We start from the raw sequence: 10416 nt of genomic DNA on the forward strand, positions 1-10416 counted from the left end.
TCATTACTCCTATGATGACCTTGGTTTAATTTGCCCTGTTCTCTAAATCCTTCGGTTTTCTAAGTGCTGGTCAGGACAAAGAGGCTTCTTTTCCACCATAAGGAGAGGTAAAACAGGATGGACAATAATAGAAGGCGGCTTTTGTATTGAGCTAGCTTTTGCCTGTGAACCATGATGAATGACAGATGCAATTTCATGATGAAAACTGGATTGAATGCTCCAAACTCAGTTATCCTTCTGAATACCTATAATTATAGAACTTTAGATACTTAATGTTATGGGAAGTGGTGCATTTACAAAACTCAATATGAGCACATTTAAAAAATAATTCAATAGTTTTAAGAAATGATTTTACAATTACTCAAAATAATTCACTATTTCATATTTCATGTTGACATTACAGATTCCTAATTTTTCAATCTAAATAACAAAATATCATGAAATTTGAGATTTGAGAGATTCCAAAAGGGCTGGTAGTGTTCTTCCCATTAGGCTAAGCATTTACCATCTACATTAATGAGCTATACCTGCTCTATATATCCAAACATTAGAAAATATTATAACACATAATTTTTTCTTTGAAACGACCAGAAACTTCCAAAATCTAATTAAATTTAGTTCCAAGACTGTTTTCTCACATTTTAGCTATTATAATTAACACATTTATTTGAATAACCATTAAAGATAGACATAAAATCACGGAAATATAGTGAGATTGAAAGATGTGATTTAGGTGGTAGTGAAACACTAGGAAGCAGAGAGGTAGAATTACAGAATGAATCTTTGGAGATTTAAAGTGGTTATTACTCTACATAACTTCAGATATTCTGTAACCGAATTCCAAGTTCTGAGCCCAGAGACTCAATCTTCTGATGGAGCTTAGCTACACTAAATTTCAATTAAAGATGCTTTGGTGAGGGGCACCTAGGTGGCTCAGTTGGTTAAGCGTCTGCTTTCAGCTCAGGTAATGATCCCAGGGTCCTGGAATTCAGTCCCTTGTCAGGCTCCCTGCTCAGCGGGAAGTCTGCTTCTCCCTCTAAATCTGCCACTCGTGCCCCCGCTCGTACCCTCTCTCAAATAAAGAAATAAAATCTTAAAAAAGATGCTTTGATGAAGGCAGTTCTGCCACTCTCTGTGAAATCAACATCAAAATGATGATATTATTATTATTATTGTCACTGTCATTGTCATTATTATTAAACAACATTTACAAAGAAATTAGAAGGCAGGAAAATTCCAGACTACAATCTATGACAGAAGAGTTGAATGCAAGGGAAGATGGAAGGAAAAGGAAATCTAGCTGAGGTATAAAGCAAAGAGTTGACAAACAGCTCTGACAAACACGTTTACCCAAAAGTAGTGCCTACAAACCAAGACCAGAGACGCCTCCACTATAAGGAGCAACAGGGTTTGGGTACATCCAGAGCCACACCTGTTAATGTGAAGTAGCAGAGAAGGTATGTAGGAATGAAGAGACACACCATACAGATACAAACTACCAACCACCAGCACCAGTAATAAACAGGCAATTGTATGGCAAAAGGGAGGAGGAAGAGTGGGTGACGAAGAGCTCCAAAAATGATATTGAAAAGGTATTTCCTAAGGCACACTCCCTCCCAAACACACAAAGAATTATAATTTAAAGTGGTTATGAGTACTGTGTCCTGAGACACTGGACAAGTAAATACAAATATTTCCTCAAAAAATTTCCACAGAGAAATTTCCAACACTTACTAGTTTTCTCTCTTTTTCTCACACACACCATCAGAAAGCACCAGCAGAAACAAGATGTAAGAAAGAGAAAGAAAAATAACCAAACAACCTGCAGAATCAAATCCACAGGGATGGCAGATACTGATTTACCAAATGTAAAATAATAATTCAAAATATTTGTATTGAAATAAATAAAAAATCAAACTTGAAACACTTAAAAAGTACGAGCTTATATAAAATAACCAGAAAATTTTGAAAATAAAGCAAATAGAACTTCAAGAAATATCTAGACTCTTCAAAATATACCTGTGGAATATAACAAAAAATATTCTAGACTTAGCTAAATTGCAGACCACAAATAGAGAGCATCTTTCCCTGCTTATAGCCTGGCTCTTACGACTCTGTTTCTCTCATGGACTTTTCCATAGCATATAAATAATAGTTCATAGGAACAAATAGGAATGCAAGGAAGTTTTAATATTAGAAATCTATTAATATAATTTAACATATTATTAATGACTAGAGAAAAGAAAAGAAGTCTTCTAATTAACTGCTAAAAGGAGATTTAATAGGCTTTAATATCCATTTTTGATAAAAACAGTAAACTAGGAAGTAGAAAGGTTCTTCTTCAACTTGATTAAAAATCTAAATCATGGAGCCAGCTCAATATATAACCATGAAACAGCAGGGGCCTTTCTCATTAAAATCAGGAACAACAACAGCAGAGGGTAGCTGCTCCTGTTCTTCTGTTAGTGTTCAAGGAGTTTCTTGGTCCAGTTCTCCTCCACAGGCCTGACTCTTTAAAGCTCAACATGCATTTACTAATTGTTTATCTTTTATTTTGAATATTTGTGAGAATAGAAAATTTGTTCTGTTAAATGTTACTTGCAAGTCAGTTACACCAAGAAGCTGGTAAAACTTTCTCAGAAAGATAGGTTTCACATTATAAATGAGATGTAAAATGTTTACAAGCTCTTATGAGAAGCTTTGGTCTAAGAATTGGGCCGTCCTACATTTAATGTTATTACTAGACGAGAAAGATGAAGAGAAGAGAGAGAAAGAGGAAAAGAGATGGGGGAAGGAGAGAGAGAGAGACTGACAGAGACAGACAGACAGACAGACTTGTCCAGTAAACCTAAGGTAAAAATCCAATATTACCCTAGATGCAAGCACAGAAGTTAGCCTGCCAGTTTCATGAATCTGAGGGAAAATTGTAGGCTCCTGGGTCAGAGATGAAGGATAGTTTTTTACTCACAGCAATAGCAGTAGCCAGAATATTGGTATATTTGCACCGTTTTTCTGAGCCCCAATTCCCACAGAAAGGTGCAGAGAGAGCCAGATGACCTCTGTGCACACAATGCATTGCCTTATGGAAGAGGAATCCTGAGCTTAGTGAATCTGAATCTTTTATAATGGACAGACTTGCTTGCCCTTTTATTCAGGAGATGTTTTTATTATACCGGACTTTAAATATGCCTGGGCTGTGCTCTGGAGGGAGATATTATATCTATCTTCCAAAGCTATTTACTGTACAAACAACCTTGAAAAGACAATTCAGAAAAAAAGAGCATCAGTGCCCTTGCTCACAAGATACATAGAAACACCAGAGACCCATGGAGAATTGCCTCCCCACAATAATTATATTTATATCCATTATAATTATATAATTATAAGCATGACATTTTATTTATTGTCAAGCTCCCCTATTAGACCCTTATTTCTATGAGGGTATGGACTATGTTCATTTTGCTCACTTCTACATACATGATGTATGACTCTTAGCGATAAGTGGACAAAGCTTTATTGAGTCAACAAAGTTGGCAACAAATAAAAATTCCAATCATTTCACTTCTGTCATTACTTTCCAGATATGTATGTGTATGCATGTGGGGGTGTATTTCATTTAATCCCAACTAAAATACTGCACATTTCTGTATATCTGACTCAAACCCAATAAATGAGAAGTACAAAATGAATTTTGGTTATAATATACATAAACTCAAAATTCAATTTCTCCTGAAGGCACAAATCTAGTGAATGCAAAGATAATTTTCATACTCTAATATCAAATATACTGTTATAATGATTCTATGGAACCTTTTAAAATCTAAAGTGAGAATTAACTCTGACTTAAACAGTATGTACATCTAGAAGTGCTGCCAAGTTGACTATGATATTTGACTATAGCAATGGCAGTTCTATAACATTCATTTTGCCTATTTGCCAGAGACAAAATGAATCAGTAGCATTATTCTTTCTTGTCCTATCCAAATGTAGCTTCAGAGTCCTCTGAATATTTTGTTCTAGTTAGCTACCACCAGTTCATTGGACATAAAAATTGAACATATCGCATACTAAATGAGGTCCTAGAGATGTTCCAGTGCTAATATCACTCCCAAAGTAGGTGAATCGACAATATAAGTTCACCAGGTGCTAGAACAATATGCAATTATTGTTGAACTTTTATTGTCTACCAGGATGTTCTAAATTTTAATACCACAATGACATTATGAATGGGTACTTTACAATTCCCATTTCACAGCCAAAGAAACTTAGATAACATGGTGTTAATTTGTCAAAGACCACAAGGCTAAGAAATGAATGAAACAAAATTCTGACACTGAAATCTGGTGCCAGAGTCCCACTAACCCATTACAAAATGTAGAAGTTAGTAAAGTGCTCCTCAAGTTGGTTTCAGATGAACTACATTGTCAGCTACCACATTTTTCATATGAATCTTTCATCTGGCAACCCAGCTCCATAGTGAAATTTTACAAAGCCAATATCCTAATATCAGGGAGGCAGCAGGGTTAGTTCAATGCAGTCTTGCTATTTTACAGAATTCTGAACAGAATTGCTCTCTGAGAGCAACTACTGACACAATTCTAATGGAGTATAGAGTATTATCTGCACTCCCTTATAGTATTGGGTTAACTTTAACACTAACTGATTCTCAGCTATTTTCTGTAAAACATAGCACGCATGACAAAAAAAAAACTGCTGTAAAGAGAGAGCTGGTGCCTATAAGAAGATCACTTTTTGCCAGCTGCCTTGAATGTACTATCAAGAGTGTAGTACTTCATTCTTTTGAATGCCAAATGGCTTATATGTGGACAGACACACTGTCCTCAGAGTGAATCCAACAACTGCTGTGGCAATAGTGTAAATACAAACATTTCATAATATTTGCCATCCTATTTTGATTTTTGCCTTTAGCTTTGAGGAAATCTTCTTTATTCTCAGCAGTTGACAAATTCCCCTTTCTCTGTGATCCCCTGCTCTGCATCATACCCTCCCCATAGGTCTCCCATCCAGCTGAGTCTGCGTGCAATGCCACTGACTAGAGTCAGCCCCAGTCCCCTCAGCTGCAGATAATTTTTCCCTCCTCTCAAATTCAATAGCACTTTCCACTTTCTGCCTTATAATAATAAATTAATAAACAAAAATTAACAATCTTAGCTAAAGAATTATCAGATGTTGAATGTATGCCAAGCATTATTTACAGGCATAATGCATCTTTGCTTTTTTCATAGTAACTTGGATAGAGACATCCTGACACTATTTTGAATGAAAGCATTTGAATGATACCCAAGAGAGTCAGTGGACAAATATCAGGATACAGATTAACATACAAAAATCAATATCTTTCATATACATAGATAAGAACCAGTTAGTGGATACAGCATAGAAGGCTTCCTTCACATTAGGCAACTAGAAAGTTAAGGTGCACCTGGGTGGCTCACTCAGTTAAGCGTCTGCCTTTGGCGCAGGTCATGATCCCAGGGTCCTGGGATCGAGCCCCACGTCGGGCTCCCTGCTCAGTGGGGAGTCTGCTTCTCCCTCTCTCTCTGCCTGCTGCTCTCCCTGCTTGTGCTCTCCCCAACGCCCCTTCTGTCAAATAAATAAATAAAATCGTAAAAAAAAAGTTAAAATACCTAGGCATAAATGAATAAAAAAATGTCGAAAATTTATGTGAGAAAAGTGAAAAGACATCCTTTAAAGGGGAATTCTCAACATCATATAAATGCCACTTAAACAAATTTTTTTTTAAAGATTTTATTTATTTATTTGACAGAGAGTGAGCACAAGCAGGGGGAGTGGCAGAGAGAGAGGGAGAATCAGGCTCCCCTCTGAGCAAGGAGTCTGATGCCAGGCTTAATCCCAGGACCCTGGGATCATGACCTGAGCTGAAGGCAGACGCTTAACCATCTGAGCCACCCAGACGCCCCCACTTAAACAAATTTGTAAAATTAACATAAAAAGAGCAATGACTTTTTCTGGAGGGGTTGACAAAGTGAAGATAAAGTTTATATTAAACAATAATCAACCAGAAACATGCTACAACAAATGTACAGTGTAGGGATCTAATACATAGATATTAAAGCACATTATAAATCCTGTTTAATTAATAGTCTGATTTGAAAGATGACTGGAAAGACAAAAGGAACAAAGGCACCTGGTTGGCTCAGTTGGTAAAGCATGCAACTCTTGATCTCAGGGTCATGAGTTCAAGCCCCCATTGAACATGGAGCCTACTTAAAATAAAAAATAAAAATAAAAAAAATTCAGAAAAACAAAAGAAACATAATAGAGTATTTAGAAATAGACCCAGATAGATATGAAATAGAAAATATGAACAAGAATGTGATCTAAATCAGTTGGGAGGAGATTACGTTTTTTAAAAAAAGGTATTTAAGGGTGCCTGTGTGGCTTAGTCAGTTAAGCATCTGCCTTCGGCTCAGGTAATGATCCCAAGGTCCTGGGATAGAGCCCGGTGTGGGGCTCCCTATCCCTACTCAGCAGGGAGTCTGCTTCTCCCCTTCCCTCTACACCTACCCCCCTACTTGTGCTCTTGCTCTTGTGCTCTCTCTCTCTCAAATAAATAAAATCTTAAAAAATATAAAAATAAAAAATGGTACTGAGAAAACTGGCTAGCCATTAAAATAAGATAAAATTCAGTTCACATGCCATACCATAATCCACAGCAAATGCCATGCGATTCAAGATCTGAGCATAAAAAGTGGAATCCTTTGTAACTCAATGGTGGGAAAATCTTTCTAATTATGATAAAATCCAGAAGTAATACACAAAATATGATAAATTTAACTATAGTTTTAAAATTTATATTTATAATATTTACTATCATAAGAAAAAAAATACACCTTATGAGAAATAAAATGAAAATGATGAACTGAGGAAAAATGCAGTTTATACCATGACCAAGAGCTAATACATCTTCAACCTACAAAAGCACTATCTATTGAAAAGCTTAGCAGACAGACAATAACAACATGCACACCCAGTGCCCTGATGGGGGTTCCTAAATACCATTCACTACTGAAAGAACCAGGGTCCTTGGAGAAATGGTGATTCTAGGGTTAGGGCAGGAAATAATACAAAATAATGCTGGGTCCTGTTGTATTGGAAAACAAGGAAGAAATTAGAGACTGTATATGGCATATGGAAGGGATATAGATGCCAATAAGAAGACCACAAAAAATAAATAAAAAAATAAGATGACCAAAAATGGGACAGTTGGAACAAGATGAATATTGAATGCAGCTTATTGAAACACACTGAAAAAACCATATGTATATATTTTTTAAATACTCAAAAAAGAGAGAAAGCCACCTTCTCCACCTGAACCCAATGATAGTCACCTGAACCTAATGATAATGATTCCACTTAGCATCACTAGATGTGGCACAACTCATGAGTGTGCCTTCTGTTGGGCTTTGTACTGGAGAAGCACACTGCACCAGCAAAGGATGGTTGAAAACAGAAATCTAAATCTAATCAAACCTCAAATACACAGGAAATACAGGAGACAGAGAAACAAGTTAGATACCCATAAGGAAGCAGAGAGTTCTGGATGTGGTATGATCTACAGGGCAGTGGCCCAAGTGTCTATAAGCCAATGGTGTACAGACAAAATAGAAGAATAGAAAGTACTGCTCTAGATTGAGAGAGAATGGCAACCAAAAGAAATGTATGGACCTATGGAGTGTGATTGGATCCTGGTTTAATCACATAAACTGAAAAAAATGACATTTTGAGACTATGAGGAATAAGTGATTGTGGGCTGGGTACTAGATAATACCAAGAAATTGCTGGTTAGGTTTAGTAATTGCACAGTGGTGATATTTAAAAAAGAAAGTCCACAATTTTTAGGGAAATATGGTGAAATATGTAGGAGAGGAATGCGAGATGAATAAAAATGGATTTAAATCTTTTTTATGATAAATACAGTAAATGTACCAAACTCTAAAATTTTGAATCTGGATAATGGATATATGAAACTTCATTGTACTACCCTAATTTTGTGTATGTTTGAAATATTTTTAAAATGTATATTTAAAAAAACCTTCAAAGTATATTAAGGCCATTGATAAAATTAAAGTCTGTGTCAATAACTGATGGGAACCTCAGAATGGCTCATGGCATTACCTTCCAGGAGGATTATTTTGAAACCTGTTCCCAGCCAGCTGTCCATCCCCTCACCATTTCCACACTTCAGGGAGAGCATGAGATCTGTTGCCTCACTTAACTATTTGTGTTGGAGTTGGGAACAAACTCTTATCAAGTACAAAGTATGTGACAGTTGAGGGAAGGTGACATTCTGTCTCACTAGAGAAGTGTTTATCTGAGTCCAAGGCTCGTGAGTTACAGGGACTGTATGAAAGAAAGCATAGCATGAGACCTATCCAGGTCTGTAGAGTAAGAGGTGGGGTGTGGATAATCAATAAACAAAACAAAAGTGAGACTTCTCATTGTGCAATAGGTCAAGGCCACAAGTGGAAAGCAATTAATTATAATTTGAGAAAAATGTATCCTCAGAATAGCACCAGTGTCTTCACAGTGAATGCTATTTTGGATAAGGATAGGGAGATTCAAGAGGTACTCCAGGAGCAGTCATTGGCCCAGAAATAGAAAAGAGAAGTTGTACAGATTGACATGGCAGTAAATACAGTTGATAGATGAAATGTGGGAAGAGCTCATGGGATGTAACTGCAAAGTGATATGACTTTTTAAAATCAAACATACAGGGTTGATATAGGTACATGCAGTCTGCCCTACAAAACTGGTTTGCTTGGAGCCTCTGCTCCCATTACAAAAAGTTATCACTGTTTAAGACATTTTTTTTTTTTAATTCAGCACTCCTTTACCTGCTACTGAGGATATCTGGGAATACTTTAAGGCTATTATTATTATTATTATTATTATTATTATTATTATTATTATTTTATCATCATCATCATCACTATAATTTTTGTTTGTTTCTAATAAAGTTTGTTGAGGACAAACTACATACAATTATAAATGTACAGATTTTAAGACTGATGACAAATGTGACCACCACCTCAGTGAAGAAAAGAAACACTTTCATTACCCTCCAAAACTTTCCTCATGTCCTTTTCCATTTGGTTCACCTTTGCCCCGTAACCACTGATCTGTTTTCTGTCACCAACAACCACTTGCCTCTTCTAGAACTTCATATAAACAAAATAATTTTGCACAAATTCTTATGTGAGCCTTTTCACGTTTTTTAGATTTGACCTTGTTGTGGCATGTATGACGAGTTGGTTCATTTTTATGCCATTGTGCATACTTTTTCAATCTCAATGGTATTTTGTTAAGTTTTATATATAGCTTTGCACAGTGGCAGTATCGTAGCCAATGAGGTTTATCCGAGGCGCGATTATTGCTAATTGTTAAGTTTTATATAAATGCTATAATGCTATATTTTTACAACTTTTTGAGGTATCTAATTTGTTCATTTGAATTGCTGTATATAACATTACATTGTAGAAATTTGCCACAATTGTTTATTATTATAATTTCAGGTAATATTATTATTTTAAAATGTGAGATTATTTTAAGGCTACTTTTTAGCATCATCATCATCATCATCATCATCATCGATATCATTGTGCATTTCTGTATGTGCAATACTCAATTTGATAATAGATGACCAATTATCAGTTCTCTGTAAGTTGATATGCAATCTACAAAACTAATAAATAAAAATACTAGGAGTTGAACAGATATGTTCACCAAAGTTATAAGTATTAATTGATGTACACTTTTTTTAAGTTTCCATTTTAATTCTGGTATAATACTTACAACTTTGGTGAACAAATCTGTTCGGAGTACAGGTCTTTCACCTCTTTGGTTAGGTTTATTCTTACACATTTTATTGTTTTGGGTGCAATTGTAAATTGTTTTCTGAATTTCGCTTTCTGCTGCTTCATTATTTGTGCAGCAACAGATTTCTGTAGATTGATTTTGTATCATGCAACTTTACTGAATTCTTTCAGTTCTAATAGTTTTTTTGGTAGAATCTTTAGGGTGTTTTATATATAGTATCCTGTCATCTGCAAATAAAGTTTTACTTCTTTCTTACCAACCTGGGTGCTTTTATTTCTTTATGTTGTCTGATTGCTATGGCTAGGACTTCCAGTACTATGTTGAATAAAAGTGGTAGAGTGGACATCCTTGTCTTGTTTGTGACCTTAGGAGGAAAGCTCTCAGTTTTTCACCATTGAGTATGATGTTAGCTGTAGGTTTTCCATGCAAGGTCTTTATTTAGTTGAGATATGGTCCCTCTAGAATCACTTTGCAGAGGGTTTTTTATCATGAACAGATGTACCTTGTCGAATGCTTTTTCTGCATCTATTGAAATGATCTTATAGTTTTTTTTTT

General features: G+C 35.6%; 1 pseudogene; it reads left to right on the top strand.

Annotated features, from left to right (window-relative positions):
- Positions 1–9361: 9361 nt before the first annotated feature.
- LOC123852261 (U4 spliceosomal RNA) lies at positions 9362–9488 on the top strand (annotated as a pseudogene).
- The last annotated feature ends 928 nt before the right edge of the window (positions 9489–10416 follow it).

The sequence above is a fragment of the Mirounga angustirostris genome, unplaced genomic scaffold (genome assembly GCF_029215605.1).
Source record: "Mirounga angustirostris isolate CCGP_5_RB_7025 unplaced genomic scaffold, mMirAng1.0.hap1 SCAF_10, whole genome shotgun sequence".
In the NCBI taxonomy this organism is placed as follows: Eukaryota; Metazoa; Chordata; class Mammalia; order Carnivora; family Phocidae; genus Mirounga; species Mirounga angustirostris.